The sequence below is a fragment of the Arachis hypogaea genome, chromosome 20, assembly GCF_003086295.3.
Source record: "Arachis hypogaea cultivar Tifrunner chromosome 20, arahy.Tifrunner.gnm2.J5K5, whole genome shotgun sequence".
Lineage (NCBI taxonomy): Eukaryota > Viridiplantae > Streptophyta > Magnoliopsida > Fabales > Fabaceae > Arachis > Arachis hypogaea.
The window spans coordinates 50,966,058-50,981,414 of NC_092055.1; the positions used below are offsets into that span (position 1 = coordinate 50,966,058).

Sequence of the window (15,357 nt, forward strand, 5' to 3'; positions counted from 1 at the left end):
ACACTCAGAGACAAGTTGGATTTGGGCCTAGGCAGCTCAGAAATCGCCCCCAGCGTTTTGCCTTTGTACGCGTGCACACCCATTGATGCATTCCCAATCTTTGTTTCTTCATGCATTCTCCACTTTGTATGCTTTTCTCCTCATTTCTTCCATCCAATACTTGTCTTATGAACCTAAAATCACTCAACAAACACATCAAGGCATTGAATGGAATTAAAGTGAATTAAAATCATTAATTTAGGGCCTAAAAAGCATGTTTTTACACTTAAGCATAATTCAAGGGAGAATTACAAAACCATGCTATTTCATTGAATAAATGTGGGAAAAGGTGGTAAAATCCCCTAAAATAAGCACAAGATAAACCACGAAATCGGGGTTTATCAATCTCCCCACACTTAAACTAAGCATGTCCTCATGCTAAAATCAAGAAAGAAGCAAAGGGTATCAACATTTATTCAATGCAAACTAACTAAATGCAATCTATCTATATGTAACCTGTTTACATGAATGCAATGGCTCAGTCAAAATAAATCAATCTCCAAGAATATGCATACAAGCACAAGGGCTAAGGCAATAGCAATCAAAGCAAACCACAATTGGATTGAATTATTGAAAAATTTTACAAACTTGCAAGAAAAGGTGATTATGGGTGGAAACATGTAATTGAGCGATCGAACCCTTGCCGGATGTGTATCCGCTCTAGGCACTCAAGTGTATGGGGTTGATTCACTCAATTTTCCCCCAATCACGCTTTCTAAGATTTTTTTTTCATCTAACAATCAATACTTACTTTATGCATACATACAAATATCATGAAGGCTTTCCCATAGGTTGTAATGGGGCTAAGGTCAAGGTAGGATGCATATGGTCAAGTGAGCTTCAAATTTGGATCCTTGATTAACTTAAACTTCCCACTTAACCTATGACAACCTATACAATTCTAACAACCTAGCTATCCATTCTTCACTTTTTCTACACACTCATGTATTTCCTTTAGATCACCACACATATGCATTGATCATTATTGAACTTTACCTTGGGGGCAATTTGTTCCCCTTTTTATTGCAATTCTTTTTCTTCTCTCTCTCTCTCTCTTTTTAGCTAAAATAGATACAAGAATATCAATGCATATGATTTACACATGATTAATACATGAGTATGTACCCAATTCTCAAAATTTTTATTTTTATTTATTTATTTATTTATTTTTTCAACAAAAACACAAACATACTTTTATCTCTACCCAATGTTCCCAACTCTCCCACAATCAAATGATAAACACTCTCACTAGCCTAAGCTAATCAAAGATCCAAATTAAGGACATTTATTGTTTTTCGCTTAAGCTTGTAATGTGCTTCAATTAAGAATAAGTGGGTTAAGCATAGGCTCAAAATTGGTTATTAATGGAAGATAAAAGGTAGGCTATTTGGGTAAGTGAGCTATTTGAACAATGGCCTCAATAATATAAATGCATGTATACATAAAATAGTGGACATAAAGAATCAAACAAATCAAAGATTACAATCATAGGAAGAGAATAATGCACACAAGAATGAAAATAAGTGGTTATATGATGTAACCACACAATTAGGCTCAAAACTCTCATGCTTGTGTTCTTTGCTCAAAACATGATCCACAAAGTGTATTAATCAAGCAAGTTCTAAAAAAAAATTTCAACCAATTGGAGTGGTGCTCTAGAAATAGAATTCTTGGAAATTTTCATCATATTGATTAAGCTTATTCTAATGCAATGTTGTGATTTAGAAAATTTAAAAAAAAATTTTCCCTAGTTTACCCCCTTTTTCAATCAAAACACATCTCTTATACAAAAAGGGTCAACTAGGTTTTAACAATCCAAAATATTTTTCTAGTCACAATCAAAAGCCAAAATGCAATATATACATATATAATAAAAGTACGCAACAACCAAAATAAGAGTATCCACAATAACAAATGTGTACAATAATCTCAGAATGATTTCAAAGATAAAGTGCAAAATAAAATAAAGTAACAGAAACTAGAGATAAATGTCTGAAAGTTCACCACATAAATGCTATCCATCGGTCACGAACGGTGACCTCTCCACACTTTAGGATGAAGCATCGTCCTCGATGCTACTGCTGAAGCTCGGGATGGGGGTCAACAGTCGCGCCGGGCTGTGGCTCGGGCTGTGGTTGTGGCTTAGGCTCAGGCTGTGGATCCTCAGGAATCTACTGAACCTCTGTGGTGGCCTGTGTCTATGGTGGTGCCTCCTGCTGAGTCGGCTCCTCAACATGCTCTTCCTCATGATCCTGCTCATCGGAGGCGGGAGAGTCTGGGAGCGGAGGTAGCTCAATACCCTGTGATATGAATACCTGGTATATGCGATCGAGATGTCGCATGATACGACACTCGCTGCGCTCCATGAAGCGAAACAGGCCTGCACCAACAGGTATGTTGGCTCAAGTGCTGGCGGTGGTGGTAAAGATGCTGCGGCTGAAGTAGAGGAGGGTCCTGCTACTGCTGCTGATGAAGAGGGCTGAGCTGCCTCCACTACTCCTCTGGCTCGAGAACGGCGTCTGGGTGGAGGCTTCTCGTGCACCCACCCACCCCACGGAATAGTAACCTCCTTGTCGTCGTCATCTGGGGGGTGGTGGTGTCACATCATCGTCCTCCCACGGAACATCAGTAAGCTCAATCATGCTGGTAACCAGTGTAGAAAATGGCAGTAAACCACGAATGTGAGTGCACCACATACTTTGCCTAATCAACTGGGGAAAGTCTACCTCCTTCCCCTCCATCACACACCCAATAAGAACTAGCATATCCATCGGAATCTCTGAAAAGTGAGTGGTGGGCAGGACATAATGGGCGAATATATGCTGCCATGTCTTAGCCTCTCTCGACAGATAAGTGAAAAGCATCCCCTTGGGCTTCTTGTTCCCAGAATCCATTACCCAAGGGGCGTCAGGTGTGGCAATCACGCGTTTAAGCGCCTCATAATCGAAAGTCATGCAGTGGATAGCTACGTCTGCCTGCTGATATGCGCATGGGTCACTGATAAACCCCATATTTAGGGTTTATCTTGTGTTGAATTTAGAGGGTTTTATCATCTTTTCCCACATTTATCCAATGAAATAGCATGGTTTTGTAAATTCTCCTTTAATTGTGCTTAAGAGTGAAAACATGCTTTTTAGGTCCTTAATTGTTTAATCTTGATTTACCCTTGATTCCATTAGATGCCTTGATATGTTTGTTAAGTGATTTCAGATTTAGGAGGCAAAGATTGGATCAAGGGAATGAAGGAAAAACATGTAAAAATGGAGAATTCATGAAGAAATGAAGAAATCGCAAAAGCTGTCAAGCCGACCTCTTTGCACTTAAACAACCATAACTTGAGCTACAAAGGTCCAAATGATGCGGTTTCAGTTGTGTTGAAAAGCTAACATTTAGGGCTTCGAAATGATATAATATTTGCCATAGTTTCTACATGTATGGTGACGCATACGTGCACTGTACACGCACACGTCGTTGCTGCCATATGATTTACTTAATGCAATTAGTGGCCAGCGAATTCTAAAGCCTTGTGGGCCCAATCCAACTCATTTCTGATGCTATTTAGCCCAAGGATTGAAGATACATGAGATATCTAGTCATTAGTTTAGTTTTATTTTAGTTTTATCATGCTTTAGTGGGTTTCTAGAGAGAGAAGCTCTCTCTTCTCTCTAGAATTAGGAGTAGGTTAGATCTAGATTAGGAATTCTTAGATCTAGGTTAATTTCATGCTTTGATTTACTTTTCTCTTTGGCAATTGTTCTTCTTCTACCTTTCCTCTTTCTAGTTTTGCATTTAATTCATGTAATTATTTACTTTTATGTTGATGCACTATTGTTCTTCCATTTTCCTTTAATGCAATTTATGATTCATGTTCCTTTATTGTTGATTTGATTTGTTGTTGTTTAATTCCTTGCAATTGAGTAGTGTAGATTTACATTCCTTGCAAATTTTACTATGCTTTCCTTTTATGCCTTCCAAGTGTTTGATAAAATGCTTGGTTGGATTTTAGAGTAGAGTTTAGTGCTCTTGGCTTGGGAAGGTAACTTAGGAACTCTTGAGTTACTAATGTCCAAGTGATTGATGGTTGGGAGCCATTAACTCTAGATCTCACTAATTGATTTGGTGGAGAACTAGGACTTATGGACTTGGATTGACATAGCTCACTTGACTTTCCTCTACTATTAGTTAGGGGTTAACTTAGTGGGGTTGGTCCTTGCCAATTCTCATGTTGTGGTTAGTGATTAGGATAGAGATCCTTGACTACCAACCTTTGCCAAGACCTCTTTAGTTGTTAGTTTATTTTCATTTCCATTTACTTTTCATGTCTCCTATCAAAAACCCCAAAACATGCTTCATAACCAATAACAAGACACTTTATTGTAATTCCTAGGGAGAACGACCCGAGGTTTAATACTTCGGTTTATATATTTTAGGGGTTTGTACTTGTGACAAACAAATTTTTGTATGAAAGGATTATTGTTGGTTTAGAAATTATACTTGCAACGAGAATTCATTTGTGAATTCTAAACCACATAAAAGTCCAATCATCAGTCCCCAGTACGAGGTCGGCAAAGCAATGCCTCCCCAATAGCAGCCTCAATGATCATAATCTCTCTACCCCGCAGATGGACTGAATCAAGAGTGGCACGGAAGAAGTTGCAGTAGAATTCTCTCACCCACGAAATGTTTATTTTTGACAGATCTCTATCAACAAAATCCAAGCCCAACTCCAGAATACGGCTGTTGATGGCGCGTCTCACATCATTGGGAAGGACTAGCTTCTTCTCAATGTTCAGGTTCGTCTTCTGGAATTTAGGGAAGTGAAGCTCACAGTAGAGGTTGGAGAATTTGATTGGGTCAGTGGATGGGAGTAGCTGATTCTCTTTGTCCACTTTATTCAGCAGATTCTTAGCATAGTTTGCATAAGGAGAAGGGGTAGAGGCTTTAGAATGCTTTCTCTTCTTAGAAGTAGTGGCTATAGCTTTTCCTTTATCTGACATCCTGAAAACAGATGTGATATGATATAAGCAGCTAGCCAAGTAAATATAAAGCACTCAAGGTAATACATATTCATGAAGTGAGTGAAGAAAAGAGAATTCTTGGAATGCAAGTAACAAAATTCAGAATTCAAATTAAGTCACAAACCAAGAATTTGAACCACAATTGCACAATGCTTATTCATTGAACCTAAGGAATGCCATATTCAAAAGAATGATTAAAGAGTTATGTTCAAAACAAAAGGAAGAAATCAATTGCTTAATCCAATTAGAATTAGAAATTAGTTCAAAAATCAGTGATATGACAATTATCGGCTCAATTAAAAGAAGTGTACAAAACAGGGGTGCAAGCATACTCACAACCATGAAATGCATATAGTCATTGATGATGAAATATGATATTGCCAAAAAGCAACCAATATGAAAACAAGTCATCAATCAATGTAAAGATCACTAAAATTGTGTGAATTGGTGTTGGTAAAATCAAAACTTTGAAAAACAAGTCAAACGAGAAACATTCAACACCAAGTTTAATGAGGCATAAAAGCCACAAGTTCAAACAAGAATGGAAAACCTCATGATCCATATGACTTAATGCAAATTAGGTATGAATTTAATGAATCAATTAATCACACAAATTAAAAACCTTTAAACTTGTGAGTTTATGGAAAAGAGGCACAAAATCTCAAAAGAGTTTCAAGTTATGGTCAATCTGAAAGCTTACTTGAACTTTTCAATGCACAGAAGTAAGTTAACATCACAGGTAAGCAAAGAAAGTTAGAAGTATGACCAAAATTTGCTAGGAAGCTCAAGAGAAAATTTCCAAATCCATTTAGCGAACATGAATCTATTGACACAGAATTTTGTCAAATAGAAGCTTGTTGCATCAATTAAAACAATGTTAATTCATGAGGTATGGTTAGGGAAAAAAATCCGGCAGTATTTCAGCAGTAAATTGGCTATTTCCCAAACTCAAACAATCAGTTCAGATTCCATATGAATATTTGACAGTAAACACGCAGCAATCACATGTGAATTCATATGAAATGAACATTTAAGCCAATCTTGCAGCAGCAAAACATCAAAAAGGAAATTTAAACTAAACCAACCATCAACAAGCAGCTATGAACAATTAAGCAACCAGTAGCTATGAGCAAATAATGGCCGAAGTTAAAGCACCAAGACAGTTCAGTAGCACTCTTTTCCTTGAATTCGACAACCATTCCAGAAGCAGCATAAATCCAAACAATTAAGCATAATTGAATTCAACAATGAAGTACAATTTGGAAAAGAACTCAGCCCACAGCACTCAATAAGAACACAGCAATAATGAATAGCCAGGCAACAGCATCAAGCAGAACAAACAAGTCAAGGAAAACCATAGAAGCAGTAATACTTTCAATCATCATCATTATTCAAAATAAACCTAAATCCACTATCCAACTCAGATTCTCTAACCACCTAATCAACTAACATGCATTTCTAACTAACTAAGCTAATTAATATAATTAACACAAAACAGTAAAGGAAACAGAATAGGGGAAGGCAGAGACCTGGGAAGCAGAAACTGAATAGAGCAAATGGTTGATGGAGAGAGGAAGATAGAGAAGAAGTGTGACCGGCTGAGGGTTAGTGGTGACGGTGGAGGCTTACCGGCGACAATGGAGTCGTGGCTGTCGATGGCGATGGAGCAGGGAGTAAGAACGGGTGAGAGAGAGAGAGAGGAAAGAGAAGTGAGAATGGTGATAGAGAGGAAAGAGCAAGGGACGAGGAGAGAGGGAGGTCGCGACTACGGCGGTGGTGTTCGCCGGACTGTTGCAGACAGTGGAGTTGGGGATGGAGGAAGAGAGGAGAAGAGGAAAAGACATTGATGTGAGGGTTTGCGCGAATACTCTAGGGTTCTCGCGTCCCTGGGTAAGTGAAATTTTGAATCCACGCGAGCACGCATCGTGCGCGTCTGCGTGGGTCGGAGAATAAGGGATCGGCGCGGAAGCGCCATCTGCGCTTGCGCGTAGATGGGAGAATTGGGAATGGACGCGGACGCGTACGGTGCGCATCCGCGCGGGTGAGCTGGGCCAGAGGCACAAAACTAGCCCAGAGTTGGCATAACTCTCGGGTCTTTTTTCTTGGGTAATGCAAAAATGCATTGACGCACGCACACTGTGCGCTTGCGCGTGGATGAGTTGAATGATGATAGGGCGCGGAGGCGCCAGGTGCGCCTACGCGTGGGTAGTGCAACGCAAAAAGGACGCGGACGCGTACAGCGTGCGTCCGCGTGGGTTTAGGCCCAGAGTTGGCCCAAAAGTGGCACAAATCTCTGGTCCTTGGCCCAGAAAGCTTAAATGCACAGCCGACGCGCGCGTGCACTCTACGCTTGCGCGTGGCTGGTTTTTTATTTTTTTATTATTTTTTTATTTTATTTTTTTCAAAATCCTCCCAATCTCCTCTAAGACTCTAAAACTAGCTAAGATGCAAAATTAAACATATTTTTGAATTTTTGGGAATTTTTCAAACAAATTGAAAAAACTTGCAATCCAAGCAAAAACTCAAATTCAAAGAATCATCCCCAATTAAGACATAGAATGTATAAACACTTTAGCAAGCAAAACAAAATGTACTACGAAGTAAAGAACTATACACAATGGAACCCAATTCATTCATTCATTATATCTACAAGAGAATGAAAAGAGTTTACCATGGTGGGGTGTCTCCCACCAAGCACTTTTAGTTTAAGTCCTTAAGTTAGACATTTGGAAGGTTCCTTGTCAAGGTGGTTTATGCCTGTATTCATCCTTGAACCTCCAAGAGTGCTTGTCCTTCAATTGGTTGTCAGAAGTTCCAACCATTTTCACCAAGCTTTGGTGAGGTTCTCTCCAAGATATGAGCTCCCAAAATTGGTTTCCGTAGTGTGATCTAAGATCCCATATCTTATCTTTGCACCCATCTTCTAGTTGATCGCCTTGATTTTGTCCGGGTGACAAGAAAGCTAAATTCTCATTAAAGCACCAAACTACCCTCCTAGACCCATTTAATTGAGCACAACACCAATCCACGCTCCTCAATTTTGAGCTTCCAACCATAATGAGCCTAAATTTACAACGCCAACCACTAAACATCATTCTCTTTCACTTAATTCCACAAAGCTCCTTAAGTTGGCCATCCCTTTCAAGCAAACCAAATTCAAGTGGGATGATAAAGCTGAGAGTTAGAAGTTTTACCCACTCAAACGAAGGATTGGATGACAACCTAGGTGGAGGAGTTCCCAAAGATCTTGATAAAGCACGCTCTACTCCTGTCCACCCTCTTCTAGAGGCTTCCACCACTCGGCAAGGTTTTTCAAATTCCTCCTCTCGCCAAGCTTCCTCAAGTTCACATTCTTCTTCATCCATTTCTTCTATGTTTTCCCCATTACTCTCATCATAGATAGGAGGTCTAGTGAAGTCTACCTCGTCATTAATTCCAAGCACAGTGGGGAAGGACTTATCAAGCTCAAAAGGATCATATGTTGATTCGGAATCATCATAAATAGGAGAGCTTGTTGCTTGGGACACTTCTTCCAACTCTTCATTCACCAGTTGCCTTAGGAGTTGTACATCCTCCTCAACATTGCTTTCTGATCCACTTGAAGAAAGCTCAACAAGATCATCAAGGGGATTGATCAATGTGGACAAAAAATCACTAATGATGGAATCCATTTCTTGATCAATTTCCTTTGATTCTCTATCCACTTCCTGAACATCACTCTCCTTTTTAACATCTCTTCCAAACTCCGTGGAAGCGCGCTCTTCAACTTGAGATTCCTTTATGTGCTCAACATATCCTAAACATCCAACCACTACTTCCCTTTGTTCACTAATTTCTACCTCCTCCTCTTGTTGTACTTCTTGTTTTGACTCATTGATGAGCGGATAATTTATACGCTTTTTGGCATTGTTTTTAGTATGTTTTTAGTAGGATCTAGTTACTTTTAGGGATGTTTTCATTAGTTTTTATGTTAAATTCACATTTCTGGACTTTACTATGAGTTTGTGTGTTTTTCTGTGATTTCAGGTATTTTCTGGCTGAAATTGAGGGACTTGAGCAAAAATCAGATTCAGAGGTAGAAGAAGGACTGCTGATGCTGTTGGATTCTGACTTCCCTGCACTCAAAGTGGATTTTCTAGAGCTAAGAAATTCAAAATGGTGCGCTTCCAATTGAGTTGGAAAGTAGACATCCAAGGCTTTCCAGCAATATATAATAGTCCATACTTTGGCCGAGTTTAGATGACGCAAAAGGGTGTTGAACGCCAGTTCTACGCTGCAGTTTGGAGTTAAACGCCAGAAACACGTCACAAACCAGAGTTGAACGCCAGAAACACGTTACAAACTGGAGTTCAACTCCAAGAATGACCTCTCCACGTGTAAACTTCAATCTCAGCCCAAGCACACACCAAGTGGGCCCCGGAAGTGGATTTATGCATCAATTACTTACTTTTGTAAACCCTAGTAACTAGTTTAGTATAAATAGGACTTTTTACTATTGTATTGATCATCTTTGATCAGTTTTATGCTATATTAGACTTTCATGGGGGATGGCCATTCGGCCATGCCTGGACCATTATCACTTATGTATTTTCAAACGGTAGAGTTTCTGCACTCCATAGATTAAGGTGTGGAGCTCTGCTGTTCCTCATGATTTAATGCAAAGTACTACTGTTTTATATTCAATTCAACTTATTCCGCTTCTAAGATATCCATTCGCACCCAAGAACATGATGAATGTGTTGATTATGTGACGCTCATCATCATTCTCACTTATGAACGCGTGCTAGAATGAGTATCTCTTAGATATCTAATACAGGGGACCGAGTCTGAGTTATTAGTATCTTCGTGGTATAAGTTAGAACCCATGGATGGCCATTCTTGAGATCCGGAAAGTTTAAACCTTATCTGTGGTATTCCGAGTAGGATCTGGGAAGGGATGGCTGTGACGAACTTCAAACTCGCGAGTGCTGGGCATAGTGACAGACGCAAAAGGATAGTAAATCCTATTCTAGTATGATCGAGAACCTCCAGATGATTAGCCATGCCGTGACAGAGCATTTGGACAATTTTCACAGAGAGGATGGGATGTAGCCATTGACAACGGTGATGCTCTTACAGAAAGCTTGCCATGGAAAGGATTAAGACTGATTGGATGAAGACAGCGGGAAAGCAGAGATCAGAGGAACGAAAGCATCTCTATACGCTTATCTGAAATTCTCACCAATGAATTACATAAGTATTTCTATCTTTATCTTCCATTTATTTATTATTTATTTTCGAAAACTCCATAACCATTTGATATCCGCCTGACTGAGATTTACAAGGTGACTATAGCTTGCTTCATACCAACAATCTCCGTGGGATCGACCCTTACTCATGTAAGGTTTTATTACTTGGACGACCCAGTGCACTTGCTGGTTAGTTGTGCGAAGTTGTGAAGTTATGTTTGGACCATGGTATTGTGCACCAGTTATTGGCGCCATGCCAGGGAGAGAACGAACAACAAAATTTACAACCTCAGAGTAACAATTTCGCATACCAAGTTTTTGGCACCGTTGCCGGAGATTGTTCGAGTTTGGACAACTGACGGTTCATCTTGTTGCTCATATTAGGTAATTTTCTTTTTGTTTTATTTTCAAAAAAAATATTTTGTTTTCAAAAATCTTTCAAAAATTTCTCATCTGTTTTCAAAAATTATTCAAAATATTTAAGAATGAATTCTAGAGTTTCATGGTAACATGTTAAAGCCTGGCTGGCTGTAAAGCCATATCCAAATTCTTTTGGATTGAGGCTTCCACTTGTCAACATAAAAGGCATGTATATGAAGTTGGATGAAGTATCAGCTGTTATATGCCTGATTTGTATCTTCTAAAGCTTGGCTGGCTAGTGAGCCATGTCTAACCCTTGGATTGGAGCTTTAGGCTAACATTGAAAGATTCCTGGAATTCTTATTAAAATTTTTTTGAATTTCTTATCTTCTTTTTCCTATATGATTTTTGAAAAAAAAAATATAAATAAAAATATACAAAAATCCAAAAAAATTAATAAAATCATAAAATCAAAAAAATATTTTGTGTTTCTTGTTTGAGTCTTGAGTCAATTTTTAAGTTTTGTGTCAATTGCATTTTTTCTAAAAATTTATGCATTTTTCGAAAATTCATGCATTCATAGTGTTCTTCATGATCTTCAAGTTGTTCTTAGCCAGTCTTCTTGTTTGATCTTCATATTTTCTTGTTTTGTGTCTTTTCTTATTTTTCATATGCATTCTTGCATTCATAGTGTCTATACATGAAAAATTTCTAAGTTTGGTGTCTTGCATGTTTTCTTTTCTTGAAAATTTTTCAAAAATAAGTCTTGATGTTCATCTTGATCTTCAAAGTGTTCTTGGTGTTCATCTTGACATTCATAGTGTTCTTGCATGCATCATGTGTTTTGATTCATAATTTTCATGTTGTGAGTCATTTTTTATGTTTTTCTCTCTCATCATTAAAAATTCAAAAATCAAAAGTATATCTTTCCCTTTTTCACTCATAAATTTTCGAAAATTTGAGTTGACTTTTTCAAAACTTTTTAAAATTTAGTTGTTTCTTATGAGTCAAATCAAACTTTCAATTTAAAAATCTTATCTTTTTCAAAAGTCAAATCTTTTTCATTTTTCTTATTTATTTTCGAAAATTTTAAAAATATTTTTCAGAAATCTTTTTCTTAATTTTATCTTATAATTTTCGAAAATATTATCAACAATTAATGTTTTGATTCAAAAATTTCAAGTTTGTTACTTGCTTGTTAAGAAAGATTCAAACTTTAAGTTCTAAAATCATATCTTGTGATTTCTTGTGAATCAAGTCATTAATTGTGATTTTAAAAATCAAATCTTTTTCAAAACTAATTTCAATTATATCTTTTCAAAAATATCTTTTTTATCATACCTTTTCATATCATATCTCTTTCAAATATCTTTTCTAACTTATTATCTTCTTATCTTTTCAAAATTGAATTTCAAATCTTTTTCAACTAACTAATTGACTTTTTGTTTGTTTCTTATCTTTTTCAAAACTACCTAACTAACTATCCCTCTCTAATTTTCGAAAATACCTCCCTCTTTTTCAAAAATTCTTTTTAATTAATTAATTGTTTCAATTTTTAATTTTAATTTTAATTTTATCTTAATTTTCGAAAATCAGTAACTCTTTTTCAAAATTAATTTTCGAAATTCCCTCTCCCTCATCTTCTTCTATTTATTTATTCATTTACTAACACTTCTCTTCATTTCAAATCATTGCTCTTATCCTCACCCTTGTGTTTGGATTATCCATTCTTCTTCACTCTTATTCCCTTTTCTTCTAACAACAAGGGAACCTCTATACTGTGGTAAAAAGGATCCCTATTATTATTTTTCTATTCCCTTCTTTTTCATATGAGCAGGAGCAAGGACAAGAACATTCTTGTTGAAGCAGATCCTGAACCTGAAAGGACTCTGAAGAGGAAACTAAGAGAAGCTAAAATACAACAATCCAGAGACAACCTTACAGGAATTTTCGAACAGGAAGAGGAGATGGCAGCCGAAAATAACAATAATGCAAGGAGGATGCTTGGTGATTTTACTGCACCTAATTCCAATTTACATGGAAGAAGCATCTCCATTCCTGCCATTGGAGCAAACAATTTTGAGCTGAAACCTCAATTAGTTTCTCTAATGCAACAAAACTGCAAGTTTCATGGACTTCCATCTGAAGATCCTTTTCAGTTCTTAACTGAATTCTTGCAGATCTGTGATACTGTTAAGATTAATGGAGTAGATCTTGAAGTCTACAGGCTCATGCTTTTCCCGTTTGCTGTAAGAGACAGAGCTAGAATGTGGTTGGACTCTCAACCTAAAGATAGCCTGAACTCTTGGGATAAGCTGGTCACGGCTTTCTTAGCCAAGTTCTTTCCTCCTCAAAAGCTGAGTAAGCTTAGAGTGGATGTTCAAACCTTCAGACAGAAGGAAGGTGAATCCCTCTATGAAGCTTGGGAGAGATACAAGCAACTGACCAAAAAGTATCCTTCTGACATGCTTTCAGAATGGACCATCCTGGATATATTCTATGATGGTCAGTCTGAATTAGCTAAGATGTCATTGGATACTTCTGCAGGTGGATCCATTCACCTAAAGAAAATGCCTGCAGAAGCTCAAGAACTCATTGACATGGTTGCTAATAACCAGTTCATGTACACTTCTGAGAGGAATCCTGTGAGTAATGGGACACCTCAGAAGAAGGGAGTTCTTGAAATTGATACTCTGAATGCCATATTGGCTCAGAATAAAATATTGACTCAGCAAGTCAATATGATTTCTCAGAGTCTGAATGGAATGCAAGCTGTATCCAACAGTACTCAAGAGGCATCTTCTGAGGAAGAAGCTTATGATCCTGAGAACCCTGCAATAGCAGAGGTGAATTACATGGGTGAACCCTATGGGAAAACCTATAACCCCTCTTGGAGAAATCACCCAAATTTCTCATGGAAGGATCAACAAAATCCTCAACAAGGCTTTAATAATGGTGGAAGAAACAGGTATAACAATAGTAAACCTTTTCCATCATCCACTCAGCAACAGACAGAAAATTCTGAGCAGAATCCATCCAGCTTAGCAAATTTAGTCTCTGATCTGTCAAAGGCCACTCTGAGTTTCATGAATGAAACAAGGTCCTCCATTAGAAATTTAGAAGCACAAGTGGGCCAGCTGAGTAAGAAGATCACTGAAACCCTTCCTAGTGCTCTCCCAAGCAATACAGAAGAAAATCCAAAAGGAGAGTGCAAGGCCATTGACATAGTCAACATGGCCGAACCTAGAGAGGAAGGGGAGGACGTGAATCCCTAGGAGGTAGACCTCTTGGGACGTCCAGTGATCAATAAGGAGTTTCCCTCTGAGGAACCAAAGGAATCTGAGACTCATCTAGAGACCATAGAGATTCCATTGAACCTCCTTATGCCATTCATGAGCTCTGAAGAGTATTCTTCTTCTGAAGAGAATGAAGATGTTACTGAAGAGCAAGTTGCCAAGTTCCTTGGTGCAATCATGAAGCTGAATGCTAATTTATTTAGTAATGAGACTTGGGGAGATTAACCTCCCCTGTTCACCAATGAACTAAATGCATTGGATCAACTGAGATTGCCTCAGAAGAAATAGGATCCTAGAAAGTTCCTAATACCTTATACCATAGACACCATGACCTTTGAGAAGGCTCTATGTGACCTTGGGTCAGGAATAAACCTCATGCCACTCTTTGTAATGGAGAAACTGGGAATCTTTGAGGTACAAGCTGCTAAAATCTCATTAGAGATGGCAGACAATTCCAGAAAATAGGCTTATGGACAAGTAGAGGGCATATTAGTAAAGGTTGAAGGCCTTTACATCCCTGTTGATTTCATAATCCTAGATACTGGGAAGGATGAGGATGAATCCATCATCCTTGGAAGACCCTTCCTAGCCACAGCAAGAGTTGTGATTGATGTTAACAGAGGTGAATTAGTCCTTCAAGTGAATGGGGACTCCCTTGTGTTTACAACTCAAGGTTATCCTTCTGTAAACATGGAAAAGAGGCACAGTAAGCTTCTCCCACTGCAGAGTCAACCAGAGCCCCCACAGTCAAACTCTAAGTTTGGTGTTGGAAAGTCTCAACAATGCTCTGAACATCTGTGAGGCTCCATGAGAGCCCACTGTCAAGCTATTGACATTAAAGAAGCGCTTGTTGGGAGGCAACCCAATTTTTATTTATCTAATTTTATTTTTATTGTTATTTCATGTTTTATTAGGTTCATGATCATGTGGAGTCACAAAATAAATATAAAAATTGAAAACGGAATCAAAAATAGCAGAAGAAAAATCACACCCTAGAGGAAGGGCTTACTGGCGTTTAAACGCCAGTAAGGAGCATCTGGCTGGCGTTCAACGCCAGAACAGAGCATGGATCTGGCGTTGAACGCCAGAAACAAGCAACATCCTGGCGTTCAGACGCCAGGAATGCACACTGAGGAAAGCTGGCGCTGAACGCCAGAAACAAGCATGAAGCTGGCGTTCAACGCTAGAAACATGCTGCAGATGGGCGCTGAACGCCCAAAACTAGCATCAATTCGGCGTTTAAACGCTAGAATTGCATGCAAAGGCATTTTACATGCCTAATTGGTGCAGGGATGCAATTCCTTGACACGTCAGGATCTGTAGACCCCACAGGATTATCTCAGTGTAACAACCCTGATTTTCGAGTACGCGAGAACTTTTCTAAAGGCACGGATTTCTATGGAAGATCAGTAAAGA

At 38.3% G+C, this 15,357-nt stretch overlaps 1 non-coding gene across 1 annotated transcript; it reads right to left on the reverse strand.

Annotated features, from left to right (window-relative positions):
* Positions 1–13,008: 13,008 nt before the first annotated feature.
* On the reverse strand, positions 13,009–13,116 carry LOC112788106 (small nucleolar RNA R71). Its single transcript, XR_003195485.1, has one exon. It is a non-coding gene; the product is annotated as a small nucleolar RNA R71 (small nucleolar RNA).
* Between the last annotated feature and the right edge of the window lie 2,241 nt (positions 13,117–15,357).